Source organism: Ambystoma mexicanum, chromosome 11 (genome assembly GCF_040938575.1).
Source record: "Ambystoma mexicanum isolate Mex_15411 chromosome 11, UKY_AmexF1_1, whole genome shotgun sequence".
Taxonomy (NCBI): Eukaryota; Metazoa; Chordata; class Amphibia; order Caudata; family Ambystomatidae; genus Ambystoma; species Ambystoma mexicanum.
In genome coordinates this window covers 1276391001-1276417890 of record NC_090934.1, presented here as the reverse complement: position 1 = coordinate 1276417890, position 26890 = coordinate 1276391001, and the positions used below count along the sequence as shown (strand labels likewise).

Here is a 26890-nt window from a genome sequence, read left to right as displayed (position 1 = left end):
ATAGGGAAAAAAACGAAATACTGTTGGTAGGTCCCAAAGAAGCCCTAAAAAACTAGATGACCCTTACAACTCCATCATCGTAGACTCAGTCATCACCACCTCTTCTGCGGTAAAAACCTTAGGTGTCTACCTGGCCTCCACACTGTCCATGGATAGGCAGATCAGTGCCATTTCCTCCTCAGCAGCCCTTACATCAAAAATTATAAATGCAGTAAGACCTCATCTATCGCCAAAGAACGGTCTAAACATCGCTTGAGCCACAATTGGAGCAAAACTGGACTATTTCAATATCCTACTCCTTGGCACCTCCACAAACAACATATACAGACTGCAAATCGCACAAAACAATGCCCTCAGAGCAGCCCTCAACATACCCAAGAGAGAACGTATCTCCCAGGCTAGAAAAGAGGCACACTGGCTCCCGATCAAAGATCGCATAACGTTCAAAGCCCTCACGATCACACATAGATGCCTTGCCGAGACATCACCAGCCTTTCGAATGGATTGTGTCCTCCCACATATTCCTCATCTTATGATAAGTCGTTATCTCCAGCTTCTCTGCTTCGAAAAAAGTTTTCTCGGCAGAGGGCGCTGTGCTCGAGGTCGTGGCGTCGATTGTCCCTCGAGGGACTCCGTACGCTGTCGACGTCACCGATGGTATAAATAGTTCGAGCCGCGCCTGTTGCTTCAGTTCCGTTTTTCCGATCGCTTCGCTATCGAGAACTGCGCGCTTGAGATTTTCTGTGAAGAAAATGTCGTCTTCTTCGACTCCTTGACACCCAAGACTGGGTTCAAGAAGTGCGTAGATTGGGGATCGAATATGTCGATCACGGATCCCCGGTGAGTTTGTCTCTGGTGTCTCGGTTCAAGTCACCGAACCGACAACTGTGGTTCCTGCCAGTCCATGACCGAGAAGGCCCTTCGTGAGAGGAGAGGTAAACTGTCGGTGGGGAGGGAAGCCTCTAAGAAGGCTATGTCCAAAAAACATAAAAAAGCGACCGATTCGAAGGAATCGGATCGCATAGGCATTCCAAGAGATCTCGATCTAGGAGTAGATCGAGACACTCTTCTTCCTCGTCCAAAAAAATGAAGAGGAGACATAGATCTCCCTCATCATCTTCTGAGTCGACCGAATAAATTCCAACAAAATCGGATTCCCCCTGAAAATGGGAGGAATTTCGTAAAAAGATGATGGAGGTATTCGAGAATGCGGCCCGACCCCCTCGAATGAACCTCGGAAGAGCCATACCCCTAAAGTCGCTCCATTGGACGACAAAGGGAAGTCTAAATCCATATGGTAAAAGCCAGTAGTGTCGAGGATCCTCAAAAAACTTGAGTCAACGCCAAGTCGTCGAGGACTCTTCGAGAGTCGAGCACCTCTCCGGTGCCACATAAAAAACATAAGTCGCCGAAGGCTTCGACGCCTGTATCAAAGTCCTCTTACTCCATTGCCCAGGTCTGACTTTTTTAAGTCCATGTCCTCAATTTAGGAGGAATCTGGCTCGGAGGAAGATGAAGTCACTCCTTTCGGAGTTTCATATGGCACAAAACAAGTTCCTGTGGAACTCATTGATCAAGAGTCTAAAATGAGAGACCTGAGTGACACTCTACATTCTGCTAGTGGAATTGACACCTCCCCAGAATTAGAGTTTACCAGACCTGATCCTGCAGAACATGCAGACTCAGGGTATAGGAGTCTTATGACCAGAGTGATTGAGTATATGGGTTGGGGTAACACTTCACCCAGGACGACATGACAGATATAATTGTGAGAGCTCCTCAAAAAGATCCAGTTCTTCCTTTCCACAGGGCTCTTCAAAGGACGGTGGAGAAAAACTGGGAAAATCCTCAAAGCATTGCTGCTGCAAATAGTAATTTCCCTAAGAAATATAGACCAGCTGGTACAGATCCTGAATATTTAAACAGGCATCTGACTCCAGAGAGTCTAGTTATTCAGGCAGCATCCACATCAAAACAAACTGCATATCCCACTATCCCTCCGGATAGGATAAAAAAGTTGATGCTTGGGCCCGTAAAGTTTTCACTTCAGGCAGCATGGCCCTTAAATCGACAAATGTCACCTGTACCCTGGCCAGGTTTACCTATACCCTGTGGGACTGTATTTCGGCGGCGGCTGATCATATTCCGGAAGGCGAGGAAAGGGAAGGCTTCCTGAATATAGTCAAAGACGGGAAGGAGGCAATGGGGGAATGTCTCCAGTCTGGACTGCATACTGCTGATAGTATCAGCAGATCCATGGCTGCAAGCATTGTGCTACGCAGATTTGCGTGGTTGAGGAAGTCGGGGTTTGCACCAGACGTGCAAGCCAGACTCCTCAACATGCCCTTTGATGGCTCGAGGCTGTTTGGCAGTAAGGCTAATGAAAGCCTAGAAAAACTTCAGACCTCGAAAGCGGCAGCTAAATCGCTTAGTGCCTCCATGCGCCAGCCTCAAAAACCCTATTCAGGCTAATCTTCCTGGAGTGGTCGTTCTTTTCGTTACTACTCCTCATTTGGTAGAGGAAGAGGACAGGCTTCTCAAAGAGGCAAAGGAAATTTCCCTCGTGGTACACGAGGAAGAGGTGCAAAATCAGCCTCAGGAGCGGCATCTTTACCCTCAGCCACTCCTGCAGCCGCCTCCAAATCCCTCTGAGACCTTGTTGCACAAAACATCAGTGGGAGGCAGGATCTCTCAACATCTGAAGGAATGGCGGGGCATTACCTCAGATGCTTGGGCACTGGAAACAGTAGCTCAAGGTTACTGTCTCCCTTTCCAAAAAAGGCCTCAGAATCTTCCACCGGGAGCCAACTCCATAAAAATTCCAGACCCACTCCTGTTGCAGGAAATTTTAACCCTGCTAGAGAAAGGTGCCATAGAATGGGTACCTGTAGCAGAGAGGAACAGGGGTTGGTACTTCCCATACTTTCTCATCTCAAAAAAGGACGGAGGATTGAGACCCATCTTGGATTTAAGAAACTTGAACAAGTTCCTCAGGAAGGACAAGTTCAAGATGGTGACCCTTTCTCAGATCCTTCAGGCTCTCCAACTCCAAGACTGGTTGGTATCATTAGACCTTCAGGATGCTTACTTTCATGTGCCAATCCATCCAAAGCACAGAAAGTACCTGAGGTTCGTGATTGGCAACTCTCATTATCAGTTTCGAGTTCTGCCATTTGGGTTGACCTCCGCCCTGAGGGTTTTCACCAAACTGTTGGCGGTAGTGGCAGCGAGTCTCAGGAGAGGGGGTATTCACATCTACCCCTACCTGGACGATTGGTTGATCAGAGCAAGTTCTCTGAAACAAGCTTAGGAACATCTTTCAATCACCTGCCACTTCCTCCACAAATTGGGCTTCTCCCTCAATTTCAAGAAGTCCCATATGATACCATCCCAAAAGCTCCAGTTTATCGGAGGAGTCTTGGATACTTCCTTGGGAAAAGCCTCGCCCCCCGAGGTGAGGGCTCTCCACATTCTGCAGATGGTAACAAAGTTCCAGAATGCCCAACATCTACTGGCCTTCGATTTTCTCAGGTTGCTCGGCCTCATGGCATCCTGCATTTTCCTAGTACCAGAGGCCAGGTTGAGAATGAGATCCCTTCAGTGGGCACTCAGAACTCAGTGGTCCCAGTTCTCAGGGAATATGTCGGATCTTCTGCAAGTCCCAAGTGCATTTGCTCAGGATCCTCTATGGTGGGCTTGCAAAGACAACATTCTCAAGGGAGAATCTTTTTGGCAACCATGGCCGGAGATAACAGTAGTGACGGAGGCCTCACTCACGGGGTGGGGAGCACACACCAACGATCTGACAATCAGCGTCGTTGGTCTCCATCGGAGTCCAAACTACACATCAACCTTTTGGAGCTGAAGGCAATCAGACTAGCGCTGAAGGCCTTTCTGTCCTCTGTACAGGGAAAGAATGTCCTGATAATAACGGACAACACAGTGGCCATGTACTACCTCAACAAGAGAGGAGGTGTAGGGTCACTACCACTGTGCAGAGAGGCAATGCAGCTCTGGTTCTGGGCAATACGAGAGGCAGTCTCTCACGAGTGGGAGCTAGCTCAGGAAGTCCTTCAAGAGATCTTCGCCCTTTGGGGAACCCCGCAAGTGGATCGGTTTGCCACCGTAATCAATCGGAAGTGCGAGCAGTACTGCTCAAGGGAATTTCCTCAAAGAGGAGCTCTGGGAGATGCATTCGTAGTGGAGTGGAATTTTCCACTACTGTACGCGTTTCCCGCAGTCCCTGTGATTCCTCAAGTAATCAGGAGGTTGAGAAAGTTCAGGAAAACCATGATTCTAATTGCCCCGGATTGGGCCAGGAGGACGTGGTACCCGGACTTTCTAGACATGTCCATCTGCCCTCCAATACGTCTTCCACAAAGAGAGGATCTTCTCGCGCAAGAGGAAGGTCGGGTTCTCCATCCAGAGGTCAAGACACTCAACCTTCACGCATGGTTTCTGAGAGGTTGAGATACAAGGATTGGGATCTTCCGGATGACGTAATTGAAGTCTTGCTTTCGGCCAGAAGGCCAGCAACAAAATCTTTGTACCGATGTCGCTGGAACAGGTTTAGTAACTGGTGCAAAGATAAGGATGTGGACCCTTTGCAATGTGGCACTCCAGTAGTGCTCTCTTTTCTATTACATCTAGCCAATATGGGGCTCCAGATAAGAACAATCAAAGGATACCTTGCTGCGCTGTCCATTTTCAAGCGCACCTCGGAAGAAGTTTCATATTTCAAACTACCATTAATCATTCAATTCTTAAAAAGGGCTTACTAACGTATACCCTCCAGTACCTTTTCATGTCCCAACTTGGGATTTAAATTTAGTACTAAAATGTTTGACTTGCATACCTTTTGAGCCTCTGCACTCCTGTCCATTGAGGCTTCTAACATTAAAAACTGTCCTTCTTGTGGCCCTATCATCAGCCCGCAGGGGTAGTGAACTTCAGGCTCTCTCATGCAAACCACCATATACTGTTTTTTATAAGGATAAGCCTTAAAGTTAAACCTTCCTTTTTACCAAAGGTAGTTTCGGACTTCCATTTGTCACAAAAAATAATATAACCAACATTTTAGCCTCCTCCTCATTTGGGGAAGGAAGAGGAGAGACTGCATAGACTAGATCCCAAGAGGGCTCATAGTTTTTACATCTCAAGGATGTCTAAATTACGACAAGATGACCAACTGTTTGTAGGTTATACTGGTCATAAAGTGGGCTTATCAGTAACAAAACAGACCATATCCCGCTGGATCATTTTGGCCATAATTGAATGCTACAGATTGGCGGGAAAAGACCCACCAGATGGGCTTCGAGCCCATTCTACAAGGGGAATGGCTACTTCTGTGGCTCTAAAGAGGGGAGTCCCAGCAGCAGATATTTCTTCAGCTGCAACTTGGAAAACAATGCATACTTTCATCAAGCATTACTGCTTGGATACTGCCTCCTCCAATGAGGGGTTATTTGCCGTGGCAGTTCTACATTCTGTCCATGAAAACTGTAATTGGTACTCCCACCTCCAAAATTGCCACTGCTATGGGAGTCTATCATAAGATGAGGAATACGTGGGAGGACACAATCCATTCGAAGAACAAGTTACTTACCAACTGTAACGATCTTTTGACGGGATGTTCCTCCCACGTATTCCTCATCGACCCTCCCATCCTACCCCGCAGTACAGTTTACGTTTTCTTACACTTTCCTCTCACGAAGTATCTATCAGTCATGGGGCACGCCTGGCTGTTCCTCCTATATGTTCATCAAAAAAACAGAACTGAAGCAACGGGCGCGGAATTGTTCTCACATTGGTCCACTGTAACCATGGAACTCCATACACTTATTACAAATAGACATGATCTATGCCCGTCACCCCTGTTGTTAGCTTGTTACCAAGTCAAATATTCTGTAACAGCGCCACGATGCCCCCGGGCAGTTGGGCGCTTAACAAATCCAAATAAATACATAAATAAATAAATAAATAAATAAATAAATAACTAAATAGATAGATAGATAAATAAATAGATAAGCAATGTATAAATTGGAATGATTTTAGAACTACCAGATGTCTGTATACATTTTATGATTAATATTCTGTCTATTTTTATGCAATTGTGTGTATTATATAAAAATATGAATATATAACGATTATCACTGATCAAGCGTTCTTTCTCCTTCACCTACTAGTCTGTCGTATATACATTAAATGTGTTGGTTTTTCCGTGTGGCTACTTCCCTTGGTTCTTTGATTTCTCACTTTCCCCACATCCACGATGAAGGGGATACCCATCCTTTTGTTATAACAATGAAATAATATATACACGTTTTTTGGTCAGTTTGACTTGTACTGTGTAAGTGTTTATATTTTTTAATTGGTACCATTTCATGTGTTGAGGATGGATTTTGGAGCAACACATTACATCATTTGTTATATATATTTAATTGGTTAGATATAGGTTTAGATTCATTCTATCCTTTGTATGGCATAAAGGTTAAATATAGGCATATAGGTTAAAGTGTGCTGTGCCCACAGTGGACACTATATTTGGTTCACCCTATACTACTAACCTGTAGAAATATATTATTTGAGCCGCTTAATGGTAATAACCACCCTGAAGGTACTTTTGTAGATGAAAAATACCTTGATGCATTTACCACTGTAGTTCCACTGTTGTTTGTTTGTACAGAGTGAGAGACCGTATTGCATGTGAGAAACTGGCAGAAGTTGCACCCTCCGGCATGGATGCTGGATTGCGCTTTATTCAATGGAGTACATTTTTGACAAGCAGGTGGTTTCCCTGATGGGGAAGCAAAGTGCCACATGATGTCAGTAGTGTTTCTATGTGCAGTTTTTTTTGTGCTCAGTATTCCACCTACGGATAAACCCGAGAAATGATTTCCTTGGAATTGATGATGTTGTAACTGTGTATCCAACTGATGAAAAGTATTAAGCACTTCTTTGTCTGTGTGAGGGTTTGGCAACATGAGGCGGACAACTTTGTGAAGGTTTTTCAAAAGATGCCATTTTATTAAACTCAAAAAGGTTTGATACATGCCTCACTCTCCCCACCCTAACAAGGATTTCCCTACCTATAAAACAAGCTAAAGAAAACACTCCAACAAAAGGATTCTGTCCCTCAGACTTGTACATACATCAAACCCAACAAGGTAATGCATAGCCATTCAGATGTAACGCAATTAACAGTTTTCTTCAAGGCCTGGTAACTGTTCCTCCTTGTAACCGGATGAGTCCCCCTGCCACAGATTCAAGCAGGATTTTAATGAACAGTTCAAAAGAATAAGGAAATCCTGTCTTGCACCAAAGTTCTAATAAAGTTCCTCTTCTGCCAGTAAGTCTCTAACTTGGGGTTAACCAACAGTACAAAAAGTTGTACAAGTAGTTTGTCTTGCCACTGGTTGAAGAGAGTTTCACACAGCTAAACATTTCAAGACACATTCAGTACACCAAGTTCATCTACATCACTTTCAGTTAACATAAATTCCTCCTCCTTAAGTATATTTTCCCAGTCAAAAATCTTGTGTACACAAAACACCATCACCAAACAAATATGAAAACAATCACACAGACTTGACAACAATCAGACAAACAATAAACAAACACAACAAAAAAGAAAAAAAACACAACACAGAATCAAACTAACAGAAAGATGCCAGATCAACACCCCAATCCTCACTATCAATTCAATAAAACCTACTGGACTCAGACAATCCTCAGATACTCACTCGCCATATTATTCTTTAAATGACGCCCATAGAGCTAGATACTCATCTCCTCTGTCCTGTTTTAGGAACATCACCCTCTCAAACTCTGATAACAAATACCAAATACATCATTTATCCAATTCATCACTCAATTTTTCTTCCTTGTTTTCCATACCATCAACACCTGCTTTGCGGTAACCATAAGCACCTTATCAATCCACTGCACAAATCTTCGAGCAACTTCGCATCGTCCCCTTCTCGACGGCAGCAACACCTGTAGAGGCATCCTAGGAAGATTTATGGACAATATTGTATCTAGTCTGTCTAACATTCCCATCCAGAAGTTCAACACGAGAGCAATACCACAACGTGGGAACGTGTGTCCCTATCTCCTTCTCACATCCCCAACACAAATCATTGTCAATTAGACCCAGTTTGCACATACGCACCGGCGTCCAATACAAACGTCCTAATATTTTCTGGTGAATAAGCCTTAACTTAAGATCGAACTTGCTTCCATATTCACACTCCTTCTCTGTGATCTCACATCCCAATTCCTCCTCCTCCCACCTCTCCAATACTCTCTTCCCAGAATCAATAACTGCACAATTTGCTGGCATTAAATTAGTGTATGTGCTTACCATTCGTGGCGATGACCTGAGAATCTTGCAACCCAACGGTTCCTCCTCTAATGGTCTCATTAACATTGTTAGCCTCTCACACAACAGTGTTTTTAATGCTGTAAACCTACTCCTTTCCCTCTTAGTTAGATGAAAAGTCTCCTGCTACTCCTCAAATGTTAACATACAACCATCCCGTATAAACATCCCCAATGCACAAAACCCCTCTTGAGACCCAACTCACCAATAGATGAGCTTATTGGAAGTCTGAAAAACGGGATTAAGCCAAATTTAGGCCCCATAATTAAGATACAAATTCCCATTAAAAATATTCAACCACCAAACAAGCACATCTTTAGTCGCAACAATAGTTGGCAACTTATTACCCCTCCCATGTAGCCTCCCCATTGAAGCAACAGCACTCAACTTGAATCCAGTCGTTTTATTCCTTACAATCAACGTCCAAAAGGGCCCCGATTTACTCCCTATTGTCAAATAGTATGCTGCTTTCTTCAAGATAAACCCTTTATAATATTTCTCCAAATCCGGGTACCCAAAACCCTAGCGTTTAGTATTACGTATCAAAATGAATTTTGGAATCTTTGGTCTCCTCTTCTCTACCCACAACATTTTTTGAAAAACTCGGTCAATAGTAGCTATAATTTTTTTTTTTTTAAGCTTCAAAGTCAAGGACTGCATGACATAAAGCACCTTCGGTAATAGAGCCATCTTGATAGCATTGATTTTCACCCAAGTTCCCATGGGTAAATGCTGCCACTTCCTAATATCTTTTTCTAAAGTATCCACTATTTTCCCCACGTTGAATTCCACCATCTTTTTAACATCCCTATGTCAGATAAACTCCCAAATACTTCACATGGGACTCAGTCCATCTACAATTCCAATCCGAAAAATCATCCCTTATACAAGTGCTAGCAAGTGGGAATACTTCCGTTTTATCCCAATTAATCTTATCCCCTGAGAGATTACTCACATTGTGAAAGATATTCTTCAGAGCTACACTCCCCCCTCTGGATTTGCAAGAACAACCACCATATCGTCCGCATACGAAAGAACTTGAATTTTTTTATGTCCGAACTTCAAACCCCTGATACTCTGTTCTCCGCGTATGCAAGACAACAATGGCTACAAAGCGATATTGAACAAAAAAAAGGCGATGGGGGACAACCCTGCCTTGTTCCCCGAATTAGTTCAAAGGCCTCATTCACCCAAATCCTTGCTTTTGCACCACCCTGAAACAGCTGATTACCCCTAGAAACCTATTGCCAAATCCCATCTTTTCCATCCAACTTACCCTATCAAATGCCTTTTCAGCATCCATAAAGACCAATGCCGCATTCGATAGCTCACTTTTTTGCAAACTCAGTATGTCAACTATAGTTCTTATATTGTCATACCCAAATCTGCTTTTCTTAAATCCTACCTGCGACTCATGAACCAATTTCCCCATAAATGTTTCCAGTCTACTCGACATAATCTTTGCAAATATTTTCCCACCCACATTCAGCAATGAAATTGGTCTATAATTGCTATAATTTTTACGATCCCTTCCCTCCTTTGGAATTAAAGTAATCATCGCCTCACTCATTGACTGGCATAAATCTCCTTCTCGCACAAACAGATTGAACAATTTACATAGAATATGTCAAGGAGTTCCCCCTTCTCACCTGGGTCCGGAGTTTGCCGGTGTCTTCGATCGCTGCCTTCTTGCGAACGCTCCTGGTCTTGAACAGTGCTGCTCGAGTCTCGTCTGGTTCCAGGTTGCGTTTAGTTCCGGGAGCGCGTAGTCCAGGAATCCGGGAGTCTGGGAAAGGCTAGAAATGCTCAGAGCCAGGAAGGGGGAAAGGGACAGGAGCGGGAAATAGCACTGGGACAATGGAAACAATACCGCGAGCTACGATCACAGGTCTGGGCTACTCTGCAATAGCATTGAGACGCGCGGAGCCGCGGCAGGCGTGGTCTATAAATAGATCACACCGCGTTCAGCGCATGGAGCGAGCAAGGGCTTCAGCTCTGGACGGCCATGTCAGAAGTAGTACGGAATGTAATCCCCGTTGAAACAAGGACCAGGAGGTCCAAAAGGGGCATGATCTGAAGTTCATGACAGCATGCCTCCTCCGAAGGCCTTTTCCTCCAGGTTTGCCCGGGTGTATTAGGTGAAATCTTCTGAGCAACCAAGGAGCCTTGATATTTGAAACAGGTTGCCAGGTCCTTTCGCTAGGAGGATATCCTTTCCACTCCACTCCACTAGGTATTGAAGATGGCCCCGTTTATAGCTGGAGTCACAAATACGGGACACCTCATATTCCAGTTGGTGGTCAACCAGTAGAGGAGGAGGTCTACTGGATTTTCGAGAGGATTGGATGTAGGGCTTCAATAGGGATGTGTGAAAAACTGGATGAATTATTTTCCAGGAGTCAGGTAGCTTGATTCGATATTAGACAGGATTGATAATATCCTTGATGGCAAAAGAACCATAGTAGCAGGGAGCCAGCTTGTTTGGTTCGAAGTGTTGGGGGAGTAGTTTTGATGACAACCAAACTCGGTCACCGACCGTATAGGAAGGACCTGGTCTTCTCTTGGAATCCGCATACCTTTTGGTCTGTAATATGGCTTTCTCTAAGTGTTCTTTAGCCTCCTGGTGAATGTTGATAAGAGTTTCGATCCAGGAGTCAACAGTAGGAACTGGTGTAGGGTAAGGAAGAACCGAGGGTAAGACCGATGGATGAAACCCCTGGCTACAATAAAAGGGGCTGGTCTGTAGCGCTGAGTGTTCGGAGTTGTTGTAAGCGAATTCCGCAACGGGTATCAGGAGAGACCAGTCATCCTGGACCTTGGTGGCGAAACATCAGAGGTATTGTTCCAGGGTCTGATTTGCACGTTCTGTGGCTCCGTTGGTTTGGGGGTGATCCTGAAGAGAGGGCACGTTGGATTCCTAGTACCCGACAGAGGTGTTTCCAGAATTGTGAAATGTATTGGGGACCCCGGTCAGATATGATCTTGGAAGGAAGCCCATGTAGTCGGAATATGTGTTCCAGAAATATTCCAGCTAGCTCTGAAGGGGAGGGTAGTTTCATCAGTGGCGTAAAATGGGCCATATGGGTAAACAAATCTATGGTGACCATGATGGTAGTATATCCTCGGGAAGGTGGTAACTCCACTATGAAGTCTGTAGCGATGATTTCCCATGGTTTAGAGGGTAGAGTGGGCTGAAGAAGAAGACCCGCCGGTCTTTTGTTATCATGTTTATTTTGGGCACAGGTTATACAAGCCTGGATGTATTGCTGTACATCGGACTTCATCTTAGGCCACCAGAACTGTCTCTGTATAAGACGGAGGGTGTTGGTGATACCTCGGTGCCCGGAATGGAGTGTGTCATGACAAAGGTTTATTATTTTTTGCTGCAACTTCCGTGTAGGAATGAGTAGTGCATTGTCCTTGAATAAGTAGCCTTCCTTGGCTCTTAATTTCCAGTGATTTTGTGTTGAGATGTCCTTCCATATTTCCGAGGATTGAGTTTGCGATCGGACTTCCAGGAGATCAACTGCTTGGGCTACGAAAATCGTGGGAGAGAACATTTTAGGAAATGCCTTATCTTCAGTGGTCAGGTAGTCAGGACGACGAGACAAGGCATCAGCGATCAGGTTCTGTGATCCAGGGACATGGGTAATGTGGAACTGATAATGGGCAAAAAAGTAGGCCCAACATGCCTGACGACTGTTCATGCACTCCAAAGACTGTAGAATCTGAAGGTTTCGATGATCAGTACGGACTTGGACAGGATGTCTGGCTCCCAGAAGTAGGTGTCGCCATTCAGTGAAGGCTTGGCGAATGGCTAAGAGTTCCTTTTCCAGGACGGAGTAGTGTGCTTCACTAGGAGTTAAGGTTCTTGAAAGATAAGCAACGGGGTGTTCCAAATCGTCCTCCATCTACTGCTTCAAAACTGCTCCTATAGCGTAATTAGAGGCATCCGTTTCCACCAAAAAGGGCCGACTTGTATCGGGTCGAGCCAAAATGGGAGCTTGTGTGAACTCGGTCTTTAAACGCTGAAATGCAGTTTCTTGTAATGTTGACCAGACAAATGGGGTGTCCTTCTTTAGCAGAGACACTGTGGGTTGTACAATCTCGGAAAAGGTGGCTATGAACTTTCGGTAGAAATTGGCTAGTCCTAGGAAGGATTGGATTTGTTTCACGGATGAGGGAGTAGGCCAGGCGAGAATGGCCTTTACTTTTGAAGGGTCCATGCCAATCCCCTCTGGACTAAGGATAAATCCCAGATAATGCACTGAGGTAACGTGAAACAAACATTTCTCAGGTTTGGCTAAGAGGTGATGTTCCCGGAGTCTTTGTAGAACTGCCTTAACATGTCCTTCATGCTTCAGAGGGTCTTTGGAAAAAATCAATATGTCGTCTAGATAGACAATGACGAAGAGAAACAACATATCAGAGAACACCCTATCCATAAAACGTTGGAACACTGCTGGGGCATTGGCTAGTCCAAAGGGCATGACCAGGTACTCGTAGTGGCCAAAGAGTGTTCTAAAGGCAGTCTTCCACTCGTCTCCTTCCCGGATACGGACCAAATGGTAGGCACCCCTGAGATCCAATTTAGTGAATATTACGGCTCCTCTAACAGCTTCCAGGATATCCGAGATCAGGGGCAGTGGGTACCGATCCTTGAGGGTGCATTGATTTAAGCCTCTATAGTCGAGGCAAGGTCTGAGTTCCTTGGTATCCTTCTTGGGAACGAAGAACAACGAAGCACCCGCTGGAGATTTCGAGGGTCTTATGGTGCTGTTTTCAAGATTAGTATCTAGGTATTCCCGAAGGGCTTTTTTCTCGGGTTCGGAAAGAATGAACATTCTGCCGAAGGGAATTACAGCTGAGGGATCTGTATCTATGGCACAGTCTTCGGGCCTGTGAGGGAGTAAGGCTTGGACTATGGCAGTAGAAAATACATCAGCATATCCCTGATAGGCCTCCAGAACTTGTATAATATTGGAAACCATGAGTGATGTTTCTTGGTCTCTTGGTGGTTCTTTACAAGTTACCGAGGAGGGGTCCAGGGTTAGGCGGTGGGACATACAGAACTCTGATCCCAGGAATAATGATCCCGCTGTCCAATTGATATACGGATTGTGCTTTTGTAACCAGGGCATTCCCAAAACCATGGGGTAATGGGCTGACTTAATGATGTCGAATGTAATCCGCTCTTGATGATGGTTTATGGAAAGTTGGATCTCTTTAGTCTGCAGGCCTATGGGCCCTGAAGAGAGGGGGTCTTCCGTCAATTGCTTCCACCGGCTGCATGGTGTTTCGTGTCTCGTACGGAATATGATGACTAACCACCCAGTCTTGATCAATGAAAATTCCCATAGCTCCGCAGTCCACCAAGGCCAGAATGGGATAAGTCTTGTCTTTGGAGGGCGACAGGAAGGCCTGTAGTATCACCAAACTGTTTTGTCCAGGAGAGTTCAAGGATGGAATTGATGTGGAGCAAACATCTCTCTCCCGAATCTCTGCTCCATTTAAGATCGGGAGCTGGCGTTTCCCGAACGCCGAGGAGGTGCCAGAGGACATTCCCTGACCAAATGTTTGTCTGAAGCACAATACATACACAAACCCGTATGGATCCTTCTCAATCTTTCTTGAGGTGATATGGGTCCACGAAAGGCTCCAATTTGCATGGGTTCAGGTTCTGGGGCTGGACTTGGGTTTGCGTCCGTTCTGGCTGTACTCTCAAAGGAGGTATTGGGTGGGTTTCCCTTGGATTTCTTCCTTTCAGCCTTCCTTTCCTGTATGCGGAAGTCTATTTGCAAGGCCAGGTCCATTAGTGCCTGGAATTAATTTGGTCTGGCCACCCTGGCCAGTTCATCCTTGATCTCATCGTTTAGGCCTCTCCTGAACAGGGTAAAACTAGCCTCAGAGGACAAGTCTGCTTCCTTAGCCAATTGTTTAAATCTGGTCACATAAGTGAGCATATCTTGGGAGCCCTGTTGAAAGTCCAGCAAGCGTTCTTGGGCAGTATAGACCTGCTCTGGATGGTCAAACATGCCTTTAAGGGCCTGTATGAACCCATCATAGTCATCTAGGAGAGGATTCCCGGAGTTAACAAGGGGTGTTGCCCAAGTTAAGGCGTTGCCGGAAAGGTGGGATATAATGAAACCCACTTTAGCCCTAGGAGTCGAGAAATAATAGGGCTTAAAGGTAAAGTGGACCAGGCATGAATCCAGGAATCCGCCAAGTGTTTTTGCCAAACCATCATACTTGTCAACAATACCGCCCAACAGGACGCCCTCCTTTGTAGCAGAATCCCGGGATAAGAACAATTGTTTGAGCACGGCGTTTTACGCCTTAAGGTTTGGAACCTTGTTGATAATTCTTGCATGCGTCGCATTAAGTCCTGCACGGCGGCTTCCATCTCGTTTTTAGGTTCGATCGGGTGGCGTCTCAAACTGTCAAGGAGTTCCCCCCTTCTCACCTGGGTCCGGAGTTTGCCGGTGTCTTCGATCGCAGCCTTCTTGCGAACGCTCCTGGTCTTGAACAGCGCTGCTCGAGTCTCGTCTGGTTCCAGGTTGCGTTTAGTTCCGGGAGTGCGTAGTTCAGGAATCTGGGAGTCTGGGAAAGGCTACAAATGCTCGGAGCCAGGAAGGGGGAAAGGGACAGGAGCGGGAAATAGCACTGGGACAAAGGAAACAATACCGCGAGCTACGATCACACGTCTGGGCTACTCTGCAATAGCATTGAGACGCGTGGAGCCGCGGAAGGCGTGGTCTATAAATAGATCACGCCGCGTTCAGCCCATAGAGCGAGCAAGGGTTTCAGCTCTGGACGGCCATGTTGGAAGTAGTACCGAATGTAAGCCCCGTTGAGACAAGGACCAGGAGGTCCAAAAGGGGCGTGATCTGAAGTTCATGACAGAACAGGCGCCAGATAAGTCTTACATTTCCTATAAAACTCCACAGGTATACCATCCATTCCTGGAGATTTACCTATCCTAAGTTGTTCAATCACCAACAGAACCTCATTCGTCTCAACTTCCATTTCCAAACTTTCTTTTTCCTCCAATGTCAGTTTAGGAATGTCTATAGCTGCAAAGACATCCTCTAATTCTGCCTGGGAGGGAATCACTTCTTCTGTATACAACTTCTCACTCATACAATCTCCTAAAACATTTACATATATCAACATGTTTTATTACCATATCCCCTTGTTCATTCATAATGCTCTGAATAAACGATTTCTCTGCCATTCTGTTTAGTCTATTAGCAAGCAGCTTCCCACTCTTGTCCCCACAGTCCCAAAATGTGTGTTTCGTAAAAAAGGCCTTTCTCTGCCAACAAGTCTGTCTTACTCGCCAACATTTTTTGGACTTGCAACATCTCCAACCTGTCTTTTACTCTATCTGACTGCGCATATTTCTGTTGCAAGCACAACAGCCTATGCTCCATTGATCTCAATTCACCCAAACGTTTATTTCTGAGATATGCAGTTTTACTTATGAATTCTCCCTCATCACAGCCTTAAAACAATCCCATACCACCCTAAACTCTGCAGACCCTTCATTCTCCTTGAACTACCTCTCCATTGATGCTTGGATGCTCTCCTCGAACCCCTCTTCATCCAAAACCCCCACCTTTAGGCGCCACCTCACAAAAGAAGGCACCTACCTATCTATGTTCATGCGTAAATCCACGGGAGCATGGTCTGAGATCTCCCTCTCTCTCTCTAATATTCACACTAACCGTTTTATCTATCAATTTATCTGTGACTATTACAATATCAATTCTTGAAAACGTATCATGTACAACGTATCATGTAAAGGTGAATAAAACATGTACTCCCTTGAAGACGGAAGAAACTCCCTCCATGCAGCCAACAAATTTAACTTCTGCAAGAAAAACTCAAACTCCCTACATACAAAATTTGTGTACCTAACCGTCTCTCCATGAATTTCACAGAGTAATCGTGATATTTCATCAAAGAACATCTTTCCCGGCGAACACGAACCATAAACCCAAACCAGTGTGATTTTCTTTCCACTGTACTGGACGGCCATAAAAATCATTCGACCCTCCCCGTCCATTATCACCTTATCAATGCTAAATCTTAAACCCTTCCTAAAAGGTATGCTGAGTCCCCTTGACTTACATAAATAACAATTTGAAAGTTCCTTACGATATCTAGAATTAAGCAAAAATCGCCTATCCTCATCCATCAAATGTGTTTCTTGTAAAAACACTGTCTGCTTTTGCCCTCCATAATCTTTCGACTTTCCACAACATCGGTTTTGACTACTTCTTGGAAAAACATGACACATTGGTGCTGTTTGTTCCACACATTTGATTGCCACATGCAATGCAGTTATGCTCATAAGGGCAGCCTTCCTGCCACTCTTGTTCTCCCACTCTTGTTTTAACCAAGTGCTGATAATGGTTTTCTCACTCCTACATTTCATTGGCTCCATATGGCTTCTTTCTCCCTCTGACAATAGGTTTTATAAACAACGTGCTGCTTAATTCCCTCCTCTTGGCTTTGGCAATGTTGCTTCTATTTCATTGGATTCGTTATTGCACTATTTTGGCTTTGGCAATAGTTGTTTTTATTGGTTTTTATGCCTCTCAGTCTACCTCAGGTGTGGGTAAGTAACCTTAATAGTCTGCAACTTGCAGTTCACAGCCTCTGCATTCCTCTTCTTTGTCCCAGTACTTTTGGCATAGTGGTACTTGAAGTCCCCATTGTTAAATCCGCTCCTTTTAAGGGGATCATTGTTACCAAATGTGTTTCTATCCTTAATCGCCTTTTAAAAGGAGTATTATAAGGTTTTACTCTGTAGGGAAATTAGCACTTTCAGACTCTAATATGTTAATAGCGAGGGGTGTTTGCACCTGCTGGGGTGTTAGAACGCCAGTCTGTCTTCCTTGTCTGCTGCTATGGCCCCATCCCTCCATATAAGACTTGCTGCAAAAACCTGCAGGATGACGCCTGCAGGGGTGAGGGCAAGGTGTGTTCATGCCTGCTGGGGTGTTGGAACGCCAGTCTGTCTTCCCTGGCTGCTGCTGTGACCCCACCCCCTCCGGATAAGACTTGCTGCGAAACCCCACAGGGTAAAGCCTGCGGGGGTATGGTTGATGGGTGTTCGCGCCTGCTGGGGTATTGGTGTCCTGTTGGAGCCCCGTGCCACTCTGTACGCGTGTGTCGTGAGCAGTCCCTTCTCAATGTGTCATGCTACATCTAATGGAATGGTATCTGCTGTGTAGGCCTTGGAGAAGTGCACGAGGAAGTCCGACAGCTGGAGCCAGGTGAGAGCGAGTGCTGGCCATCTCTAACTGTTGTACGTTGATCTAAAATCTGACCCCAAGTTGCTTTGGTTGAATCGAGTCTGGGAGTGGGCCCCATTTCTTATTTTAAATCTGCCAGCACAACCCAGCGGTTGTATCCAACATGTCACCCCTGAGGCGCATGACTCGGCTGACATGCCTGAAGAAATGACGGACCTAACACCAGCCCTGGTCTCTGTTGCAAAAAGGAGGATTTGGGTGGTTAAAAGAAAAATCCCTAGGAAACCATTACTACCAACTGCCTGCCTGAATTTTCTACCCCTAACTTTGCCAAATTGACAACATCCACAACATCCTCAGAGAGCATCCACTTCCACATAAGTGAAATTAACACCTTCCTGGGATCATCTGGTCCACCTCTCAGTTTCGGGGGCGCTGCTGTTCATAACCCTATTGACCTCATCAATGTTGAGAACCGTGTGTATCCGTGCGCCATTGTAGAGTACATGGGATTAGGAGGCATTGTGTCGCTATTTAAACCAATGGCTGCTCTCCCAGGAGGCCCCGCAGAAACGGACCCTACAATCTCAACCAGCAGTAGTAGCCGCACTCCGCCTTCGTCCAGGGACCCGCTGACCCTTGCAAATCCATCAACTCTTAATGGCCCAGAGCAAAAGTCTGACTTAGTTGCCCTCAGCCTTCCATCAACTTTGCACCCAACTCTGTCTGGCCTAAGGAGCAACTATGTCCCACAGGCTAACCCCAGATAAACATTACCCTGACTGTGCCCCCAAGTCTCTGCACGTGGAGTCCTTGTAACAACTGCAGTCATAGGAGTGGCAGCAGTGGGGCTAAACGCCCCATTAGTGGGGGCATCCAGCGACCATTAGCCCGACAAAAACCCACAGGGCCTTACTTATCTCTCTGAGTGGGCAGCTAAAATCTCACCGATTCCCCAAAGTGAGGGGGGAGAACCACCCTGTGCCTGTCATTGCAGCGGGGTGCTGGATGAGCTCCTGTCCCTCAGAAAATTAATTACCCACTTCATGGAAATGGTGGGCAGCGGTTTGTGTGTACATGGGCATGTGCCAGGCAAGGGCCAGATGGGAGGGGATTAAGACAGAATGGAGGATGTCGGCCTATTGGTGCCTAAAGTAAATTCCATTCCAGTCTTTCCTAATCATCCGGATAATGTACCCCCAGTCAGTATGGCCACCAACCGGAGTGGCACTGGCTCTGGGATGCGCTGAGACCCCTGCATACCCCCTACAGACATCCAAGCTCTCAAGAAAGGATCGATTAAATCAAGCACCAAAATCTACTTTGCTGACAACAGTACCCATTGCCCATCCACCCACCAACAGCCACAACATGCCTTGGGCCTTAGTGAAGCAAAGGCTGTTGTTGCCAGTAGAGGGGCTGCCACAGGCTTGGACCCTGTTCTCACTGTGTCAAATTTAAACTATATAAGGCCTACGATTGCCCGAGCTGGTGTGCCACTCTATCTTCACAGGGTCCTAATGTTGGCAACGAACCGCCATGAGCATCATGATGCCCTCCTGAATAAAACTATCCACTGGATTCGGGAGGTGAGGGGTTGTCAATTCATCAAAACGGAACAAATAATACAGTGCACAAGGATCCATGGGCAGAGAACATGTGGATATGACACTATTCGCATGGACCTTAGAGATATTGGTTTGGCTAAGGGTGTAATTAACTTCCTTAGGAGATGTTGGATCCCATCAAACTTCCCAATAGTCCCAAGCCTACTGGCTAGTGACACCATGCCAATAGGACCCATGCTTTTGGGAGCAAATGCTGTCCCCTTGGGGAACAGGCGTATAAGGGAAATACCTAGGCCTAAAATTGCAAGCTTTCCAACCCATTCGTTTCTTGAACTCCTTTACCATATCACTTTAAGCTGTATGGAACTGATTATGAACCCCAAGAGTCATTCCTGTACTTCCCTAAACTAACAGATGGTTTCTTGTTTGTGTCTATCTTTGATTGTTTTTTTGTACTTTGTAAACTTTTGTGGCTCTCAGCCAAAATAAGTTATGTGTGGAATATTCAAAGATTAATCTTTAACATTCCCCTGTTGAACATGGGAGCTCTCACCTCTACAACTGTGCTTAACCTTGGGGTGAAGATTCTTACTCCCAATACCGAATTGGTTAGAACAGTTTTTACCACCATCTGGATAATGAGGTTTGGGAAAGAACATCTCCCTCCGACAGGAAGCCATGACATATTCCGGCATCACTGACTCTTCCCCCTCTGAGGTAGACAAATGCAGCGTCTGACCCAACCTAGTCCTCCCGTTGCTGTGGGGACCTTCTCCTCCCAGGTGATCCTGCTGGCTAATACCACCCCTAGGGTCGGCATCAGGTAGCGGCTGCCTTCCCCTGGCCACCTGGCAGGAGACTTTCGGTATGGTCTTTTTGAGGACTCTGTAGGATTAATCACATTTGTCAGCAGTTTGTTAAAAGTACAATTACACTGTGTAAAATGGTGTGAAAATGCCAGCAGAAAGGGGTGTGCTGTAAAGGGCTGCAGTGCATGTCATGCAGATTTTGGTTCAGGCTTGTAAGCAAGTGCTGTTGTGGTGTATGACCTGTTTTGGCTTTAGTGAGCACTTGAATAATGTCTTCATTCGAAAAGCTGGCCAGGGTAGAACAATAATCGCCCTTAGTCCTGTGCCTATGAACAGCAAGCGGAAACGACTATGGATGTGCCTACATGCCAGAATATGTTTCCACAGAGTGTGTAATTGGTCTGCTGCACAGTGAAATTGTATGTTGTGGTCTAGGAATGAGGCTCTGTGGTGATTTAACATCCTAATAATTAGTCTGCTTGTGTGAACATGCGTAATAAAAATGAATCATTTCAAAGCTTCGGGTCATTCAGTCACTGACCGTTGTGAAGAAAAGCTTTTGATAAATGGGCAGGGGAGAGAGCATAGCCTTCTCTGTAAGGACCCATGAGCTGGATGCCAGTTGAATTAGCTTCTCGGTGAGTCACCGCTTCGTAATAAGATTCCTGCTACAGAGTGTCTAGTGAAGATGTAAGATGCCAAAAGATGGGCACAGTGGTTTGAGCAGGGCACATTGTCTGAACCATGGCCATGGTGGAGGACCCACTAGAGGCATTGGATATGAATCCTATTTCACGGTTCCACTGGGAGGGTACCCTGGAGGGCTGTGAATGCTATCATGTAGTGATGTTGTTTTCCCAAAATTGAAAGGATATGCACTAGTTACACCATGGAATTTGCCAGAGGAACTAGGGGTGTAATCACTCAGTAACTGAGGTTGGATGGAGGGGGTGTAATCTTGCATCTCTTCCCTGCCCTGATTAAAGCACTAGTTTTGAGCTATGTGGTTGGAAGATAAAGTTTAATATTTCATCCGTTCTGCATGGTAGAGGGACTGTAATGGTGCTATGGATATTGTGTGATTCTCTCGCTGTTGTGTGAGTATTTTGAGTGTTTTGTTTGGATCTCACTCTTGGTATGTAAGAGGAAGACTGTGTGTGTCTGTGTGTGCTTGTGTATTGTATTTTGGAGTTTTAAGGTTGCTTGAAAACTAACTCTTAAAATCTGGGGGAGAGGTGGAGGAGGACAGAGTCTGGGTCGGCTATGCTACCTGTACAACCTGAAATCTCATCTTAACTGGGTGGTTCCCTCTAGTGATTATGACATGTTATTGTTGGAACACTGTGATATGGTGTATGGACATGTTATCATTCCCTGCTTTGCTAAGTGAGGATTTGTTGCAAAGTTAAATTGTTTGCACTGGAGATCATGGGGGCTGTAATCCCTATGATCTGATCAATTTGAGTATTAATCAAAAATCATATTAAAGCATGGTGCACATTTCTAGTTTTACTCTGAGGTACCAGTGTCATTTGCCTCCATTTGCGAATGAAGGCTGTTCAATAAACCAAAGAATCACTATCATGCAAACAACTACATTATACCTTTTGCCACTGGCAGAGTGGTGAACAGATTATAATACAACGTCTAAATTTGAAGGGTTATTTTACAAACGGAAAATGGAAGGATTAGGTTTAACTGGGGTCACTTGTAGGAAACAAACCAAACTTGGTCTTCAACACATTTTCACGGGTATTCGGACCTCAGTCCTTCACTCTCCCCCACGTTCCTGGCAGGAAACAAAAAACATGCAGTCATTTTGTTTTTAAGGCCCCCTGCTTCTTTCTTAGCAATTGAATTAAATTTCCTAGCTTTCCTACACTGTGTGAGGATGTTAGGCTGTTTCAAGGGTTATGTGCACTCACTCAGACACTTCAAGATAGTTTCAAGGGTCGCAGTTGGCCTTGAGGTTAACCTCTTGATAGGTTCTCAGAGATCCCCCCGGGTACTACTCCTTCACCAACCTCAGAGTATCATCAATTTATGTCCGATCAGCCCCATATCCAGCTGCCCTTCTTATTGCACTCTTCTTTATCACTACTGCTTTCATCCTCTCGCACCACCAACTTTTTTCTTCATGTGTTTTTCGCATCCTTCCGTGCCACACTCTACTCTGTTCTCCCCACCCCTCTCTCTCTACTTCTATTGGCTTTCCCATCTCCTTTCGGATGTAAGCTGTTCCATCCTCTCCCCTGCTGACCTGTACTCCACTTTTTCTTCCACCTCCTCTTTATAAATCTTTTCCACCTCCTCCTCTGCTTCTCTTTTCTTGTTTTGCCTCTTCCTCAGTACCCATTTATACTGCTTTCACATCCAATCCTCATTTTCCCTCTGATAGTCTTCTCTCCTTAAAGCTCCTGTTCACTTCTGTCACCTGCATTCCTCCTCTCTCTAGAGTTCTCAGCTCCTTCTCCATACGGTTTCTTTTTGCCTCTTTTCTCCTACGCTCCTCCCCTTTAACTGGTGTTCTCTCCACCAACCCCTTAATACTTCTGCTTGACTCCATGATCTCCAGTACTCCTTCCTTTGCTAATGTTCCCTTCCCCCACCTCTCCCTGTACCTCTTCCACTGCCTCCTAGCTCTCCATCTGGTTTGCTCTCCTCATCTATTCTGCTCCTCTATCCTACTCCACCTCTCTCCTTTACTCTTTGTCACACACTATCCTCCAGCATGCACCTCAAACTCTTGACACATTGTACACAACTTTACCCTCCATTGTATATGCTCGCAGTCTGGCCTGTGGTTCTCCCAATTTTCTGAGTGATTTTACCTGTGTATTGCCATGAAGCGATCACTGTACTCAGCTATGCATTCCTTCAGTTGATTTCATGGACATTCATCAGGTACTGAAGCTCTTCCTGGTCTATAGTTTATGCGCAAGGGTTCTCCTTCCTCGTAGTGAGGTTTGTGAACCCTGGTGGCCGAAGGCCGTGTGGAAGCCCTATTTGTGGTGCTACGCCTCATTTGATACCAGTCCTTGGCACAAACATTCAGAGGTTTGTGGACAAATATGGGAGTGGGTCTCGGACCTGCCAGGCCTTTTGCACCACATTGTTGTTGTCTCGCTTGTTTGATTGTCTGCATTATTATCAACCAATTCCTGCTCAGTGAAGCTGTAGCATTTTCTCCAGCAAGCACTCCCCAGTCGTTGTTGGGAACTCCCAGATTACATGTGGCCTTAGGCTCCTCATGTCATAAACAAGGAGTCTCCATGCTAGTAACAAGGGGCTTCTCTGGAATACTGAGGAAGTTGCTTGAGCCAGAGTTCTTCCCTGCTGCATAGGGATCTGTAAATTACAGTCAGCCCTCCTGCCCCCCGGGATACCGTTTGGGATCAACACAGGTTCTGGTGGTCCACTGACAGCACATACTTGTGACTTCCTCCACCTATGTAGTCTGACCCCTTTAGAACATATCTATTCTTCTTGAGGTGTGTTAACATTTGGGGAATCCTCTTTCTGTTTCACTAACTTCTCATGCCGACTAGACTTGGACAGCCAGGGGTTAACAAGCTTTCAAAGGAGGCTATAGACCTAAGGCGAATGATGGACTAGTAGCCTTGTGGAATCCTCCGTAAGTGACCACCTCATTCCTATCACCCAACCTACAACATCAGACATTGTAATTGTAATTGTTTTTTTTTATAATGCGCTTAATACCCAGGTGTATCATCTTTGTGAGTGATTAAACATTTTTGAAATAGCACGTAGTATCAGTCTACCTTTACGATTTGGTCAGTTCAATCATGATTCCCAGCGTTTCCTTCAAGCCAAGCAACATACAACATATGAAGACAATAACGTGATGCACAGATTCACATTTTGTATTTCCAGTTGAAATTAAAAGCAACTGAAACATGCTTTTGCTTAATGGAATGGCATTTACATTTAAATAATAGCACGTTGATATTGTGCAAATTATCAATATCCTTTTGATACTGAATGTATCCCAGTTTAAAAAAAAAATAATAATGGCAGGGAATTTTTAAACTCAACATGCGTAAAACATCTTTTCGAGGTGTACGTTCAGTTGACTGAAGCATGTACAAAATAATTGTACATTTACAACAGATGTTCATAGATGCAACTTTAAAGGAGATGCATCAATTTCTTATGCTTTGACCTCAAGAGCGCATACATTGCTGCCGAGTTCATAGTCCATGTCTCCTGTCGTGCCACTTTTTTCGCATACAAGAGCAGCATTTCCAGTGCTGCCTAAATGGAAGAGACAACGTCCTTTACTTAATAACATGTCTTGATTGATACCTTTCTACTCACATACACTCTGAGCGGTAGCGGTCAGTAAAGGGGAGTGGGGAGGGAACCAACCAACCACAATCTAATATTGGGAGGCTGAACACTGACCATTATCTCAATAACCTGATTGATATCTCAAATTTCTCACTCACCATGCAGTAAAATCAACTATCAAGCTGAGACCAGGTGAGTAAAATTGTAAAGCTGGTGCGATTAATGTCTTCGAAATGCATCCCAATGGTCCTTTATAGATATTCCCAAGCATAAATAGTTAATGTCAGTTATGTTTTATATTTGCCATCATTTATCCTGGGAAGCTAAATGAAGCTTCTAGCAGCTGTCGATGACAAGCCAACCAGGCTCTCCTAGACTGTAAGCAGGAGCAAAATAATTCCTAGTTCCCAGAAATGCCTAGCCCTACACTTGGAAGCATGAGTAATACAATGATGCCACAGTTTAGTTAAAACATGATATTATTCAATAGTAAATATGCTGTGCATGGATTTTAAGCAAAATAGGAAAATTCAAGTACGTGGTGTCAACATTGAAATGTTCTGGGAACTGCGTTTACCCTTGTAACTAAACCACTAGATGTAGGTATCACACACTATACACTGGTCCTGCAGGTTTGCTAGTGAAGTCACATTCACGGTGTGTTTAATCTGTATGATTGTTAACTAAGGACACTATTGTACATATCATTAACAAGCCCTGGCCCTTCCATGACTGACTATGTTAAAAATACAATTACCTATTTTGTCTGTGACCACTATTGTCTTGACCACAAAAAAATGAAGTACCACTACGTCTAACTTATAACAAGACCTCTGGACCACTAGTCCAGTGCTACTGATATCAAAGCTATCTTGCCCCTGTGACAGGTACAGCACCAAGAAGGCGTTTGTAGAGTGCTCCATGTCTAGCCACTATGAGGTTCCAGGGAAAAAAGGGCGTTTTGCTTATTGGTCTGTCAGATGAACACCTGCAGAATAACCAGTGAGGTGATTTTGGCTGCCAGGAAGAATGATTCGGCCTGGCAGAGGCTAAGGTGGCAACAGTCATCTCAAAGCAAAGATCTATCATTGAAAGGTGTTTTGATTATGACAACAGAAGACTGTGATGATTAAGTTTAACTGAGGTCACTTGGTGCGAGATCATTCAAACATTAACAAATCAAGCTTTTCTGCTTGAAAGTAGTCCTCAGTCCTTCTCCATCTCCCTTAGGCTCCACAAATCTTGTGGAAAACCCAAAACATCACATCACTTATCCGTTGGGGTTTCAAGTGCCCTACACTTCTTTCTTGTCTGTTGAAGTTTTGTGCATGGCTTAGTAGATTTTGTCAGTATGTCACAGTTCTTCACAAGCAAAGCCGTCACTAGAACTCCTAGTGCCCTGTATTGTCTTCACATGGGCCAGGTGTCGCACACTTTATGGTTCTTTGAACAATCAGGTTGGCTCCTGGAGTTACCCCTTTAGTAGGCTGTTGCAGAACCCTTGGGGTACTCCTCCACCAAGCAAGGACTCCTTCCGGGAGCTTGGGTCACGACTAGTCCTCTCTCTTTGGCTACCTCCATTTTATCACTTCTCCGTCCCTGTGGGATTAACTGCCTTATAGATCTCCTGCAAGTCTCCATCCCACTTCAACTTTCTGCCACACACTGACCTGTTCATCCTCCATCTCTTTCCTTCACTTGTCCCCTCCTGCTTGTGTTTTGTGTTTCACTGCTCCTCTTCTCTTGACACGTTGCTGTTCGTCCAGTTTGTCCATCACCTTCTCCTTTCCTTTTCCTGATTTATCTTTTCTGCCTTCTCCTCCTCCTTAACTAATTTCCCTTGGCTCCTCCTTTGTTCCTTGATGCTCCCCCTCGCCCTTCCTGCGTCTCTAGAACGCCTCCTCCTTTCAGCTTCTCTACACGTCCTCCTCTATCCCCTTCTTTAATATTATTTCTCTTTGTTCCTTTCTCCTCCTCTAAACCTTCAACTTCTCTCTCTTCTTCACAGATCCCTTCCTCATCCTCCATTCTGCTCCTCTGCACCGTCTCTTCCTCCTTCCTCTTCTTCTTAGCACTCACAACACAGTATCCTCGACCCCGTGCTTCCAACTCCTTACTCCCATGCCTCTCTCTACTTCTCTCACCTCCTTATACTCGCTGAGCTACCAACTGTTTAAATGAGCTCACCGGGCTACCCACCAGCTGTAACTATTCAGATTTACGTATGTTTTGGCCAGGGTTTTGAATGCGGTGCAGCTCCTGAAGTTCCTTGCTTTTTGCAACAGGTGTGCCAGGAATCTCTTTCTTCACACAGGTGCGGTCTGGGTTTGTGCAGGCAAGTGCTCTCCATAACTGCCGCAGAATGTCTCTGTGCAAACCGTTGCTACTTGCTGATGCTCCACAGACACACTCTGGTGCGGGTTTGTAGGCCACTGGGCAAAACATGCCACATTTTTGGTGTTTGTTACGAATGTTGTTTTCTGAACCACTAATCCCAAATGCCTCCTATATTATTTCAGGGTCATTGCTTCAGCAAATAATCTTGAGGAAAGCTGGGCA

At 45.1% G+C, this 26890-nt stretch overlaps 1 protein-coding gene across 2 annotated transcripts in view; it reads left to right on the top strand.

The window, feature by feature from the left end:
- The window catches only part of ZNF592 (zinc finger protein 592), an 887418-nt gene that overhangs the window by 356832 nt on the left and 503696 nt on the right, over positions 1-26890 (top strand). The window lies entirely within an intron of this gene.